This window comes from Elephantulus edwardii, unplaced genomic scaffold (assembly GCF_000299155.1).
Source record: "Elephantulus edwardii isolate Elephantulus edwardi_28Jun2011 unplaced genomic scaffold, EleEdw1.0 scaffold00035, whole genome shotgun sequence".
NCBI classification, from domain to species: domain Eukaryota; kingdom Metazoa; phylum Chordata; class Mammalia; order Macroscelidea; family Macroscelididae; genus Elephantulus; species Elephantulus edwardii.
This window is the reverse complement of record NW_006399785.1, coordinates 5,667,223-5,683,186: the sequence shown is the minus strand read 5'-3', so window position 1 is coordinate 5,683,186 and position 15,964 is coordinate 5,667,223. Positions and strand designations below refer to the sequence as shown.

The 15,964-nt window shown below is 37.6% G+C and overlaps 1 pseudogene; it reads left to right on the top strand.

Moving 5' to 3' along the window:
• The first annotated feature begins 1,879 nt into the window (after nucleotides 1–1,879).
• LOC102854901 overlaps nucleotides 1,880–15,964 on the top strand; it is a 33,305-nt pseudogene continuing 19,220 nt past the window's right edge.

Genomic DNA, 15,964 nt, shown 5'->3' with positions numbered 1-15,964 from the left:
TGAGATTGGAGACAATGTTCATTCAGTGATAGAATCCTCTCTTCATGTTCAGGACCTTGGAAACCCTGCTCATTTTACTTATTGGTCAGCCCAAGCAGTCCCTCTATGGAAATGCGCATGCTCTCAAGACACTGAACTGGCATCTGCACCACTTCTAGACTCAGATGGACTAGAGAAAAGTCTAGAGACACATTTCTAAAAACTAGTGAAAGCTTTAGGAATCATAACAGTTCCATGTAAAGTATATCATAAAGATGGCTTAAATTTGACAAATTTTTGTTCCTTTCTCTAGGAGTTTACCATAAGTCAAAGAAAAAGTAACAACAACAATAATAAATAGAAGTCTGGAAGAACAAGTAATGTCAATCACTAGAATTGCATATGTATTTCTATTGCTTATGAGGTAGGGGAAGAAGCTAACAAGGGTGTTAGGTAGAATATTTCCATTGCATTTAATCTCCATTGTCCATCTCTCTCTAATGAAATTTACCTGTCCCTACTTTTATACCATGATTTAACATAATCTTGGTACCAAAATAAAAACAAATCAATCTAAACAAATTTTAAAACAGTTATCAGGTCCCAGACTTTAATATTGGTAATCACTCCATTGCTAATACTTTTAATACTCAGATTTCTTTAATTCTCCAAATACTGCCTAAACTCTAACACATCTGTATACCTCCTTTGTGATTGATTACTTAATTCCTGAGTTTGCACTGACACTTTATTTCTGGTTTCTATTTTACCCTTGGATCTTGCTTGCACTTATGCCTAATGTTTCCCTTCTGAATTCTGCCTTACCTTGTTTCTTTGAGTTTGTTTTTTGTGGGGTTTTTTTTCTTTTCTTTTCTTTTTTTTAATCTCGGCTCCTGTCTTGTTGTTAAATATGGTGTGGCACCATTCAGATTCTTACTCTTTTTTGTGTTAACAATGCAAAAGAGAGAATAAATAATTTTCTGAGGCATAATGTTGGCTGAGTTTACTCATATTTGTTCTACTTCAAGCCAGTCTGTACCAGGATTTATCTGATTACTTCATTTTGCTAGTGAGCCAAATACAATATCAAATTGAGTAGGTGTAACCCCTCAGTTGCTAAGATTCCAGGGATTGTCATGTCTTTGTTTGGTTAAATGAGTGAAATGCAGCATTGAAATGTAATGCAAAGGATTAGCAACAACACATCACAATGGTCCTATAAACCTCTTTTTTCAACTCGGAAACAAAATCAAGCATATTAAAATGGTTACCTCAACTATTTGAATGAGGTTAGGCCTAAATATAAAAAAGAGGGGAGGAAATACAAAATAAATTACCCATTAAACTAACCAGCAATGATCTATAGATTTTTACTAAATATGTAAGTTGATGTAATCATCAAGAAAAAGATTTATTTTCCTCCCCTTTAGTTTTTCTCAAATTCTTGCTTCAGAGTAGAAATCCTTCCTTGCTGTAATGTTGTTATGTACCATCAGGATAGAATTGACATGTAGCTGATTTAGAGTGAGTTATCAGAGGCAATAACCAAACAGAAGGAGACTGTCTATCCGTCTGTCATGGAGCAGCTGGTGGGAATTGAACTGCATGCCTTTGAGATTACAGCACAGATTCTTACTACTAGGCCACTAGACCTCCTGTTGCTTCCTATAATATTTTTATTATTTTAGAAGTTGAAAGCCCACCCCTCTTCTTATAAGGGCATCATTCCCTCTCCCCATTACCACTCTGAGATCTGAGTGGACTAGTATTACCTTTATTTTCAATTATTGGTACATGGACAGATGTATGCTTTAATATGAACTAGTAGTAGTTAGAGCAAGGACAATTTATTTACCTTTTTAAGGTATAACTACTAATTTGTCAAACTTTGGTGTCGAAAATGAGTATATACGGTCAGCCAATCTTCATGTCATGGATAAGACCAAGAAGCAAACAGAGAAATAAACTAAGAGATAAGAAGTTGGAGAAAGGGCACATAGAATTGCAGGGAACTGCCAGCAACTCCCCTGGAGAAAAATGGCATCGGATGATAACAGACTTTAGAAGAGGTGAACAGCAAGAGCGTGATGCACTGACAGAGAGCGATGTACGGAAAGAGAGCGAGTGGGACCGCTGGAACCTTGTGAGGAGGCAGAGCCAGTTGTCAAAGGGAAGAATCAAGGCTTCCTGGTTTTCCATTCAGGTATTTTATGGAGATCACCTCTGTTTGTCCCAAGGCTCACAGAACCTTCACAAAACACACTCTTCGTCACTATGTATTTACAATGACTTAGCATATACTAAGAAAAAACTCACATAAGATCAAGAAATCAGGAATATGCCTCAGTTATCATGAAAAAACAAAATACCTCATCTAAAAAAAGAAGACCCACAGAATACCCCAGATAGGAATAAAAAACACAACACAATAAAACAAAACAGAAGAAATACATTGATGTGGAGTTATATGAACAGCTACAGAAGAAGATGTAAATGATGTAAGAAGCAATTAAGAAGGCAGATACCCCATAGATAACAGTCTAGAAGAAGTATATTGATGAGGAACAACTTGAACAACTATGGAAGAAAATGCAAAAGTTGGAAGAAAGAATTGCTAGAATAGATAAAGAGGTACAAGAACTTAAAAAAATCATCACAAGATAAAGAGGATACAGTCAACACAGGACTAGAAAAAACAGAAAAGCATGGAAATGAAATCCAGAATATTAAGACCAAAATGGCAGAATTGCCCAACATGCTGGTAGCACAAAAAAGTATAACTGAAGAGATGGAACAGAGAGTCAGTGAGTTGGAAGACAAGAGCCTCCCTAAAAACATACCTGAAGAAAAAAATCAGAGATGAGAAGTAAAGAAAATGAAGAAAACATTAGAAATATGTGGAATGACATCAAACTGAATAACATACATATACTTGGAATTTCAGAACAGGGGAGTGCCAGGGAAATCACTGAGAAAATTGTGGAAGAAGTATAAGAAGAAAATTTCCCAGGTATTTCAAAGAACAGGGAAATCCACATTCAAGAAGCACAGAGAATATCAAATTATATCAAATTGACTAGACCCAAAAAGAAAACCATCAAGACACATCATAGTCAAATTCTCCAAATTAAGATAAGGATAGATTCTAAAAGCAGCATGAGAAAAACAGAGTCACCTATAAAGGGGAAACAATTAGATAAAGTTCTGATTTCTCAGTAGAAACCTTGTGAGCTTGCAGGAAATGAGATGGCATTTACAGAAAGCTGAAAGAAAATAATCCTGTATCCAGCAAAGCTCTCCATCAAATATGAAGGAGAAATTAGATTATTTGCAGAAAAGAAGCAACTTCAGGAATTTGTGAAAACAAGACCAAGATTATAAGAAATTTTAAATGAAGTACTTCACACAGAGAAACCAAAAGAAAATGCATAGACCACAGTGACCAGAAACAACAGAAAAAGAAACAGAGCAAAATGGCCTGGCAATAACCATACGTAATGTGAATGGACTAAATGCACAATTAACAGAAAAAGAATACCAAAATGGATTAAAAAAAATAAAAAAAAACCAACAACCCCAAAGCCCATCAATATGTTTCGTATAAGAGACATCTAAAAAAAGAAGAAAAAGAGTAACTATCAAAGGCTGGAAAACAATATACCAAACACATGGCAACCTCAAAAAAGCAGGAGTGGCAATATTAATCTCTGATAAAATAGATTTCAGAATAAGCCGTTGAGTCGCACGCAACCCATAGTGACCCTATGCACAACAGCCCTGAACTCTGCTCCGTCTTGTGCCTATCTCACTGTCTCCAACACCCCCGCCCCGATTACCCTAGTCACTCAATCAATCTGCCTCGCCAAGGGTCATCCCCTCCTGCGCTGTCCCTCCACCCTACGAAGCATGACATCCCTCTCCAAGGACTGATCCTTCCTTGCAACATGTCCAAAGTATGTCATACGAAGCCCCAGAATCCTTCCCTCCAAGGAGCAGCCTGGTTTAACCCTCTCAGGAATTAATCTGTTTGTTTTCTTAGCAGTCCATGGTACACTCAATACTCATCTCCAGCACCACCGCTCAAAGACATCAATTCTCCTTCTATCCTCCTTGGTCGTTGTCCAACTCTCTGACTCATAACAAGTGATTGCAAAGACCATGGCCTGTATCAGACATACCTTAGTCTCCAGAGAAACACCATTACTCCTCAGTACTTTGGAGAGGTCTCTAACAGCAGACTTTCCCATCGCAATACGTCTTTTAATTTCCTGGCTGCTAGTGCCAAGAGTGTTGACTGTGGAGCCAAGCAAACTAAAGCTGTGAACAATCTCAATCTCTTCACCATCCATCCTGATGCTGCCAATTGGTCCAGTGGTGAGAATCTTTGTCTTCTTGACATTGAGCCTCAATCCATACTGAAGGCTGCAGTCCTTGACCCTCTGCAGCAAGCGCTTCAGGTCCTCCTCAGTTTCAGCAAGCAGGGTTGTGTCATCTGCATAACGCAGATTGTTGATAGATCTTCCACCAATCCTGACACCATTTTTGTCCTCATAAAGCCCAGCCTCCCAGATAATCTGTTCTGCATACAGGTTTAAAAGGTATGGAAACAGGTCACATCCCTGGTGCACACCCTTTCCAATTTGAACCATGTAATGTTTCCTTACTCTGTTCTGATGACTGTCTCTTGGTCCAAGCATAGGTTTTGCATTAGCACGATCAAGTGTTCTGAGATTCCCATTTTTCTCAGAGTCAGCCAGAGTTTGTTATGATCCACACAGTCAAACACCGTTGCATAATCAATGAAACACAGATAGACATTCCTCTGGTATTCCCTGTTTTCAGCTAAGATCCATCCAACATAAGCTTCTAATATCCCTAGTACCACGACCCCTTCTAAACCCAACCTGCAGCAGTTCACTGCTGATGTGCTGTTCCAGTCATTTTGTTGAAAATCTTCAGTAGAATCTTGCTTGCATGTAAAATCAATGACATAGTTCTATAGTTTCCACACTCTCTTGGGTTGTCCCTCTTTGGGATGGGAACAAAAATAGATCTTTTCCAGTCAGTTGGCCAAGTGGTTGTTCTCCAGATTTCTTGGCACAACTTGGTGAGCACTTCCAGGGCAGCATCTGTTAGCTGAAATATGCCAATTGGTATACCATCTATGCCGGGGGCCTTATTTTGGCTATTTCCTTCAAAGCAGCTTGAACTTCTTCCTTCATCACCATAGGCTTTTGCTCATATGTTATTTCATTAAATTCTTCTGTGTCTGCCAATTCCTTTCTATACATTGACTCAGTATATTTTTTCCATATTCTTTTGATACTCTCTGGATCATTTCATATTCTTCCTAAAGCATACTTAATTATAGCAACTTGAGGTTTGAATTTGTTCTTCAGTTCCTTGAGCTTAAGAAATTCTGAGAAATATTAGAATTATATTGATGTTATCCAATATGATTCTAATATTTCTATCACCTCTCTTTTTTCCTAGGATGTGCCCATTAGTGTTCTTGTTATCCAGCTCTCTATCTGTTCTCACTGACTTCTGTTCTGTTTGGGTTTTTTTTTTTTTTTGCGCCACTAGCATGATGATTTTAAATTCTGATTAAATATGGTTTTTTTTAATTACACTAGCTTATTTACAGAATTCTAATCCATTGTTTTCCAGAAGAGATTCTTCCAATTTCCTACACTCCCCCACCCACCAAATTGTTCAACTCCATGATTAATCCTCCCCTCTCCCTGAACGTCCTCATCCCTCTGTTTCCACCCTCCCTCCCACCCCCTTGGATCCTTATATTCATTCTACAATAATGGTTTTAGACCGTGTTTATCCTTATGGGACTGAGTTACTTTACTCAGCATTATGCTCTCCAGGCCCTCCAAGTTAAGTAGTAATTTACAAAATTATTGCTCCTGCATACTGTGTAATATTCCATTGTGTGAGTGTATCATAATTTCTCACCACTTACTTGTAATGCTTATTGATTCGATATTCAATTAATTTCAGACTATAGAAATTGGTGAGAAAGCCTCAAATTTTTCTTTTACCTTTGTATTAAATATGTGATAAATAGATTTGAATAAATGTATATTAACTGGTTTTCCTTGTATATAGAAGTATGTTATCTTATAATTAACAGTATTATATTTAGGATTTTTTTTCTTAATGAGGAAGGGCAGAGCGGTAATGTTTAATTTGCCATTCTCTGTATAATAGATCATATGATTTTCCAGTTTAAAATGGCTGATAGATCTTCATTTCAGTTTCTCAATGCCTAAGATACAGCACCTTCTATGTTCCATTTCATGTTTTATAATTTCTAATTGTTCTACTGTCATATATCATAGATCATACATCACACAATCTAATTATTAACAGATGTTTCAGTAGTTTCTCTCCATTTCAAGTCACACAATACCAACAGATAAATGTCCTTTACTGGTAAAATTACAACTTCACTCATGTAATTAAACCAGGGTCTACTTAGAGGAGGAAACGATTCTGTAGTGATATTTTGACTGTTTTCCAAGTTGAAGTTCTTACTTTTCAGTATTGTATCAGATAATGTTCTGCTGTTAGTCCACCACTAGCTAGTCAATTTGTCATATGTGGTGGCTTGGGTGCTTCTGAGGTGTGCCACAAGTATTTCAAACACTAGCAGGCTCACCACCGTGGTCTAGTGTTAGTGAGATTCCAGTAAAACAGAATAGGAAGTAGAATTGATCATCTGCTTCTGAAATAATCAGTCTGTGAACACTGTATAAATAGAACATGGTGCCAGGAGCAATTATGATGACTCTTGTGTGGCAAGTGGGGCTGGGGAATGAAAAGAAAACAACTGAAAAAAAAACACCCAACAAAACCTAATCCACAGACATGAAAGTTTGATTATATGGTTTGCTTATTTCATAAGACTGACTAACAAAGTGAAACCGTTGAAGATGAAGTTGGAGTTTATCCCATAGACAGTATCCTATATTTTAGTAAGTGTATCAGGTTGTGTGGTTTTCTTTTCCTACCACATTAATCATTGTTTTCATACAATAAGTACTGCAGATAGGTTTTATTGATTTCAAAATCTTTATTTAATACCCCAAATGGAGACTGTGTTCACTAGGAAAAGCCCTATAGATGAGAGGCTCAAATTCAAATGACTTTAGGAAGTTGAGAGTTTTGTTGTTGTTGTTGGAAGGTCCTGTCCATTTGATTATGACTCATAGAAACACTGTGGACAAAAGATCAAAACTTTGACCTATCCAAGACCATCCTCACAAGCTCTTCCATGACCAAGTCCATTGTCTCAGGCGTTATGTCAATCCATGTCATTGACAGTCTTCTCTTTCACTGATACTTTAGTTTTCCAAGCATGATTCCCACACACACCCTAGAACTTGTACCTCTTGACAATGGATTAAAAGCATATGTGACCAAGTTTCATGACCATTACCTCCAAAGAGCAATCTGTTTTCACTTCCTGCAAGATGGGTTGTATTTTGTTTTTTGTTTTTTCCTTTTGGTAGCACGTAGAAAACTACTGCATACTATTTACCAATACTGTAAGTCAAAGACATCCAGACTGGATCTAAGATAACAGGAAGAAGGATGATCTATGTTAGTAGAAAGCATCTGACTCATCTCATTATATTTAACTTATAGAAGAAATATATATAACACAATAATGCCTTCCAAAAAATCTGTCTATGGACCAAGGATGGCCAAAGATCACCTGTTTGTGACTGTACCTCTATATTCACCTGGAATTAACAAAGTTGTAATAGGAATATTCAAACTACAATATTTTACTTCTACACCCAGATAGAGCTACTTGGCAACATCTTTAAAGGAAACCTCAATGAGTTTTTGCTGGTGGTGAGATTACCATGAGGTCTACCTTTACCTAAGGTTTCTGTGTTAGCTGCGTTCAAATGCCAGCATGCTCTGTATAATCTCAGGCTGAATTTGATATCATTCTGAAGACCCTGGTGACATCTTGGTCCTCTAGATGGAGAAAATGTCTACTAAAAATGAGTAAGCATTTCAGGGCTGTAGCAGTCAAAGGGCAAAGATACACTGGTTTTGTTTTGGCTCCCCCCCCCCAAACTGTGAGCATCAGGATGGATGGTGAAGAGTTTGAAATTGTTCACAACTTTAGTCTGCTTGGCTCCACAGTCAACACTCTTGGCACCAGTAGCCAGGAGATTAAAAGACATATTACCATGGGAAAGTCTGCTGTTAAGGACCTTTCCAAAATACTGAAGAGCAATGGTGTCTCTCTGGAGACTAAGGTGGTCTGATACAGACCATGGTCTTTGTGATCACGTGTTATGCATCAGAGAGTTGGAAATGACTAAGGAGGATAGAAGGAGAATTGATGCTTTTGAGCTGTGGTGCTGGAGAAGAGTATTGAGGCTTCCATGGACTGCTATGAAAAAACAAACAAATTCATCCTGGAGAGGGTTAAACCGGGTCCCTCCTTGGAGGCAAGGAATCTGAGGCTTCATCTGACATACTTTGGACATGTTATAAAGAGGGGTCCTTGGAGAGGGACATCATGATTGGTAGGGTAGAGGGATAGCGCAGGAGGGGAAGACCCTCTATGATGTGGATTGATTCAGTGTTTGGGGTAATCAGGGTGGGTGTATCAGAGACAGTGCGATTGACACAGGACAGAGCAGAGTTTAGGGCTGTTGTACATAGGGTCACCATGAGTCACAAGTGACTCAATGGCATATGACAACAACAACAACAAAACTGTGAGAAAAATCAGACATTTTATACTATGGTTCCAACTTCAAACCAATCAAACATTGGCAGTTTAGGATTGCTTTATTTTGAAATTTTAGCATATCTCCCTGGGATAAAAGTCTTTCCAAATTGGCTTTAACTGAAAATGTCATCAATCCCAGCTGCTCACTGGTTAGCAGGAAAAAAGTAGTAACAGAAGGCCCCCTTAGATAGTGCTCTTCCACGATAACATTATCCAAATTTGCATGGCAAAGATGAGGGAGCTATTTATATGTTGATTATTACAGTGCTTCAGTTTATATTTTCCCCTGCACTTTCTGAAAATTATATTTAGAAATGGCTGACATCATGTTTATATATATATAATTTTTTTCCACTCTAATTTAGTGGCAATGAGCTGTTGAAATGCATGCCCCCTACTTAACTTCTCAGAAAAATGGCGTCAGTGTTTTTACGCATGGGTTTATATAAACTTGTGCATTGCATGACAGAGCTATAGCAACCTAAGATTTCTGAGAGCTCTGGGTGTGCATCTGTGTTTTCTTTCTCAGTATGCACTCTGTTTTCTTTTCTTTTCTTTTTTTAGATACAAGAATAAGAGTTTTGCAGTCACAGAATCACAGTTCTGAATTCTAGCTCTACTATGCAGTAGCTTCTAGCTCTGCTACGCAGTAGCTAAGTGATCTTGGAAAATATGATCATGAACCACAAACACCTACATTCCTCCACTATGAAATGTGTCAATGAGTCTTAGCCTAATATGTATTAGAAGTAAATTTAGCAGTGCAATGAATGGATACTGAAGGTAGAGTTAAGGTGATTAAGTAATATTAATATGAATAATTCCAATAATAGAACACATGTTTTTTTATAGATAAACCAGTTATGTTTTATTTTTATAAATAACTGCGTGGAGTAGAAGATATTGTCCTCTTAACACAGTATTGGGAAGGTTTGGAGGCATCAACCCCAGTAAGTTGCTCTGCTCCACCAAAATGGAAATGTCTCCAAGAGATTCCAATCTGTCAGTGACTTTGTGGAAGAAAAGTGGAGGGGTCTCCTCCCATTGTGATTTCCAAGCTAGGAAAGCTACAGAAGATCACCGAGAGTCACAATGGACACGGAACAATGAGTTTAGATTTGAGATTGAAGATCATTTCACTCGCTCCAATCAATTGGAAACTACAATCTCCAGAAGTTACTTTTGAAGTCTGTGGAAATATTACATGGTGACTGCAGCCTATATGATCTGTAAGTCTGATGATTGATTTCACTCATGTAACCTTCTTCCTTCCACTTGCAGGTAAAATGTTAGAAAATGAAACACCAAAAACAGTTTCTATGTTTACTGTGCAGGCTTTCATAAAAACTTTTACTTAGGGGAATCCAAGGACACCTTAAAGTATCATCCTGCTCATTAAGATGTGTAATTGTAACTGATGTGGGACTGTGTCGCATACACTGTATATGGGTACTGGGCAACTTAGTGAATCTGCAAGCATAATTTGTCATGCACTTAAAATGTCAATAATTTTGTTTCTCTATTCTATCAACCTCCTGCCGTGACCTAACTTGAATTTAAAATTTTGGCTGCTACTCCAAATTATAAGTATCGTTTTGCTATATTTCTAAGTGGCCATAATCCTAAAGGGTTATCTATAATGCAATGGCACCTAAAACGTTTTCATTCTATAAGAAAACAAATTTGGATCAGTATTATCATTATTTTTAAGTATCAGAGTTCACAATTTCACCGAAGGACTTATAATGAATAAATATTCGCATGTTTAATGCAACTGGCCAAATTCCACATTTTACTGGAAATAGCCAAATACTCCAGATACATGCCTCTTTTTAAAGGATTATATCCCACAATGTTTAATAGCTCGAGGCATCTTTATGACACTTAAATGTTGCATTTTACTGAATTTGACTATTATGCAAAATTTCTTAAAAAATAATTTGTTGCACAAATGGAAATAAAAATACAGCTGCAAGTGCTAAGGGTAGTGAGATGACATTTTATTTTTTTATAAGCTAGTTGGCAAAATTTCAGCTTTCATAAGCACATATGCCTGTCTCAATCTTTTAGGGAGCCAGTTTTATGTTTCATACCGTTCTTTTTTCTCGCCTGTTAAGCAAGTCCCAATTTGAGCCAAGATCAGTTTTTTATATGAAGCTCAAAGGTAAATCACTTTCTGTAATATTTGCATAGGCATAATTGTTTCCACACAGTCTCTCCTTACAATTTCCTCTCTCTTAACCTGAATCATAGTGTCAAATGAATCAGCTTGAAATCCACTCACAATATGTCGTGCCCCGTTTCTATTTCATTAAGTCTAAATGTTTAAAATTGGCATTTGAAGTGCTCAATAACTTGACCTCATTTTCATTTGTGGTTTTAAATAGAATATTATGTCTTTTATATTTTAATTTTCTCTCTACCTTCTTTTTTCTCATTCATTTCATTTCTTTGTTTTCAGAAGGAAAAGGTAAGCAAATAAACTAATAGACTCAAAAGAAAACTCAAAGGAGAAGTTTGATGGGCTCAGTAATGGGAAAGATTGTTCTATTTCAAAAACAATTGACAATTAAAAACTATTTTTTATTGTATTACATATCAGTGAGTCAGAACTGACTCATACCTGACACTCCAAAGGGTTTTAGAAGCAGTAAATCACCTAAGAGAGTTTTCCCATCTTTCCTCTGTGCAACACATGATGGATTTGACCCATGTGTCTTTGGGTCAGTAGAGCAGATCCTCACCACGAGGCTGCCAGAGGACTCTAACTAGTATGTTGTCATTGTTAAGAGGTCCTGTCAAGTACAAGTCATAACAATCTTGTGAATAAAATATCTGAACCCCATTCTGTCTTGTGGTATACTCACACTTCCTGACACACAAGAGCCCATTGCAGCAGTCACTGTGTTAATCCACCTGAAGTGTTCCTCTCCTTCACGAACCCTCCACCTTTCATCATGTCTCTCTCCAAAGGACAGCCCCTCTTAGCAACATGCCCAAAATATGTGAGGTGAAGTCTCATCATTTTTGCCTCCAACGAAAGCACTCTGGCTGCACCCTCTCCAAGATATATATATTCTCTTGGCCATCCATGAAATGTTTAAGTAATCAGGATATGGTGGAGTTGGCAGGCCTTTGTATTTAAAAGTTGGTTGAATCCTGCCTGAGAGTGAGTCTCCAGCTTGGAACAGTTGGATTCTTGAGGGTAAATGCTAATGTTGTTGTTAGGTGCTTGGTTTCAAGAAGACTAGTTGAAAAAGACTTCAGATAAAACAATATTTATTCTTTTTATACTAGTTAATGAAATCAGAAATAGCCAATCAACTTACACCTGATTGTTAACACATTCAGAAATGCCCAAACAGTTTTCACCCAGCTTTCAAATAAACCATTAAAACCAGGCCTGAGGGAACTCACTTGGCTTAGTGAAGAGAAAACAGTGCTACCAAGCCAAAGGTGGGTGATTTCAATCTGCAGCTCTCAGGTTCGTTATTAATTGTTTTTGGTCAAACATTCTTCTAAGTAATATAGCCCTGGTATGTCCATTTGCTGTACAGAGGTAACTCTGTGGTTGCTGTGATGCTGAACACTGTGACACTGATGTGTCAAATGTGTTAATGGTTACCCATGGTGGACATCATTCGGTGGAGCTCCCCAACTAAAACAAGCTTGGAAGCAGGAGTGGCATCCACTTCCGAATTAGCTTGCTTCCAGAAACCTATAAACTTTGAGAAACGGTGGAAATTACACAAGTGTTCAGGTCTTTCGTTCATAGGTTCACTATGAGTAGTCTACGACTCGATGGCACTTAACAACAGCAACAACCATGAACATTTTCCTCAAAAAAAGGAATGTAAGTTTAAAGATTTAAGCCATAATAATTTCAGTTATTTCCTGCAGATCTGAGAGTGAAAAAGACTGAAGAAGAATCAATGTAATTGATTGTGGTGTTAGCAAAAAGTGTTGTATATACTATGGACTGCTAAGAGAACAAATAAATCTATTTTGAAGGGAGTGAAACTTGAGTGTTTCTTAGAGGAAAAGACGGTGAAATTTTGTTTCTATTATTTTTGGCATATTTTCAGGAGAAGCTAATCTTTGGAGAAAGATATCATACTAGGATTGGTAGGGGATCAGAAAAAGCACGGAAGGTCCATAAGAGGATAGACTGATACAGTGACTATCCCAAGGGGCCTGAACATTGCAGAGATCATGAGCACGGTGCAGGTTAGGGCAAGATGGATCTGTTTCATGGAGTCTCTAAGCTTCATAGTCAACTTGATGGCACCTAACAATAACATGAGCATTGCATTATTTTAATTAACTGATTATATCAGGTCTCTATGACAACAATAACCTAAAAGGCTAGATAAGTAACTTAACAATGACTTGATGCTTATGAACTCACTCATAGCTGACCTTCCATTGGGTTTCTCCCAGGAGGAGATAAATCATCTCCAATAGACCTTTCTGGTGGATTCAATATGCCAGAGAGGCATGGCCTTTCAGTTATCAGTGCAGTTCCTCATGAACTAGGGCACCACCACTTCCTGCGCCAATGGAGTGAAGAAGGAACATTTCAGAAAACAAGGCTGAGAAGGAATGCAAGATCTGAGGAATGAAACCAGTGTTGCTGAATTACATATGAAGAAATTAGTGTATGATATGCTGTGTATATTTTCCTAAAAGGCACACAGGATTCAGATTAGTGCATGCATTTCTTCTTTCTTGAAAAAAAGTCAACGTGAAAGTGAATAGCTTTATAACCTGCTCTCTCATAGCTCTACACAATCCCTTTCTCCCTTGCTTCATTTTGTCAATAAAATTGCAGGCACTTCCAAGCCCTCACTTTTATAGACATAGACTGTGACCTGATTCGCTTTCAGTCTTAGGGATAGGAGCAAAAATACCCTCCAAACGTTCAGGTAGAGTTGAAAGAGCAGGAAATGAATGAATCTGGCAATTCTGCTTCCTTATCTCAAAGCATTGCAAAAAATCCTAAAGAAGCAGTGTGGGCAGAAAGAAGCTCACTATACTAATGATCTCTGTATTAGTTTTCTATTATTTCATAACAAATTATAACTTATTTGACAGAGTACCTATTCAGGTGTATGTGTAGCACTGATGCTTGGCAATCAGTTATTAACCAAACAGTAGGAAATTCAAATCCACTCAATGGAATCAGAGAAAAAAGGCCAGGACATCTATTTTTGTATAATTATAGCAATTTCTACCTTATGAATCAGAGTTCTACCCTGACACAGAGAATGTCCATGAATCAAAACTGATTTGACATCAACGTCTATTTATTATTTGCACTAGCTCTCAGTTTTGTAGAGCAAAAGTCCAGGCATAGTGTTTCTGTGATTACTATACTAGGTCTTATACACAGAACCAATGTGTTGGCCATACTGGAGTTCTCAGGTGAAGATCCTGTGGAAATTCAAGTTCACATTTGTGGTTAGGACAACTAAGCTTCTTGTAATTGTATGATTGAAACTCGGGGTTTTGTTGGTTTGTTTCTTCCTGATTCATAGCTGGAGACTTCTTTCAATCCTTATTACGTGATCTCTTTATTTTTAAGTCAGCAACAAAAGATCAAATATTTCTTGTACTTCAGATCTCTGACATCTCTGTCTCTGACCTCTACACTCAGATGTTTTTAATAACCATCTTATTTCAGAGCAATTTTAGATTCACGGAATTATTTTAAAGATAGTGCTCAAAGTTCCTATAAACACCATACCCAGTTTCCTAAATGAATAACACCTTTCACTAATATAGTACATTTTTCACAACTGACAAACCAATGTTGACACATTGTTACTAAGTGAAGGACATATTTTGTCCATGATTTCAAACCCCTTCACTGTGGCTTGATGCCCTCCCGAGAACTGGAATTTCCATCCGAGAATTGGAATTTCCATCCCACGTATTCTGAATCACACTCAACATTTTAACAAGATCCCCAGGTGATTGGTATGTATACACAAGAATGTTTTATATGAATAAGATGAATAAAAAGAGAGTGCCTTGCTTAGAGTTTGTCACATCTGATCACCACTAACTCCAAATGGTGGAAATGCTCCCATCAATAATATCCAAATCCCCAAATCAAATACCTTAAAATCAGACAAGCCCCCACACCCTCCATACTTCTAGCCCATAATCCCCACAGTTACCTCTATTTGTTCTGACACCAACATATCTCTCAAGGATCTCACTGTTCTACTATTAGGTTGACTAATCCTTTGCAATGACCACACAGATTCACACAACCATATGCACAATTATGAGGTTTATTAGGGAATTGAACAAGTTATTTTTTCAATTAGAAACCCAATGTTATTCTTCAATCAAGACTGCTGTTCAAGTCTCCTTGCAGGTCTCATGACCTTCAATCTTTTGGCTTTAAGTCAATGTTAAAAATTTCGCATAGTCCTGCCAATTATTACATCTCACTCACTCCTTCCTGTCTTCAAGCCCTCCAAGACTGGGTAAATGCCCTGACTGTGGCTATGGCTCCATGGAGAAGCGGAGAAACAGTCCTGGCTAGCTGCATATCACAATAGACTCTGATTCTCTCCTACTGTTAACACCAAGTCCCAGTGTGTTTGGCACAAGAGACCCTGGCTCTGAAGGTAATGCACTGCATTCTCTGCTTCTTTCTAGCTGGTGTCAAGATTCCCACTTCCACCTGTACACCTGCTCACAAAGCCTGGAAGAACAACAAGACTAACAAATTAATAAGTAATTTACACATCCTATTTATGTATTTCCATTCATCCAGGTGATAAATCAAGTACAATACCTTGGATTGAACAATAAATCTACTATACCACAGGATGTATTGGGATAAAAAGTATGAACTCTAGGGGGTTCTGGTAGCCAGGTCTATGGGGATTGAAAGCAAGAGTATCATCCACGTCCTAAATAACATAACTCTGGAAACTCTATGAACTTGGATAAATGTTGATAGTTATAGAAATGCTTCAGATCCTTTGTTCATAGGGTCGCTATGAGTTGTGCTCGACTCGATGGCAATCAACAGCAACAGTCTATAGGAAGTTGTACTGCTGACTCAAGGGCCATGCCTCACTCGTGATCTAAATCCACTAGAAACTCAAAATGTATAAGAACAAAATTTATAAGGTTTTAAGAATGTTTACTATTTTGTTACACTAGTTTTTTACTGGCTATATACTAAAAACT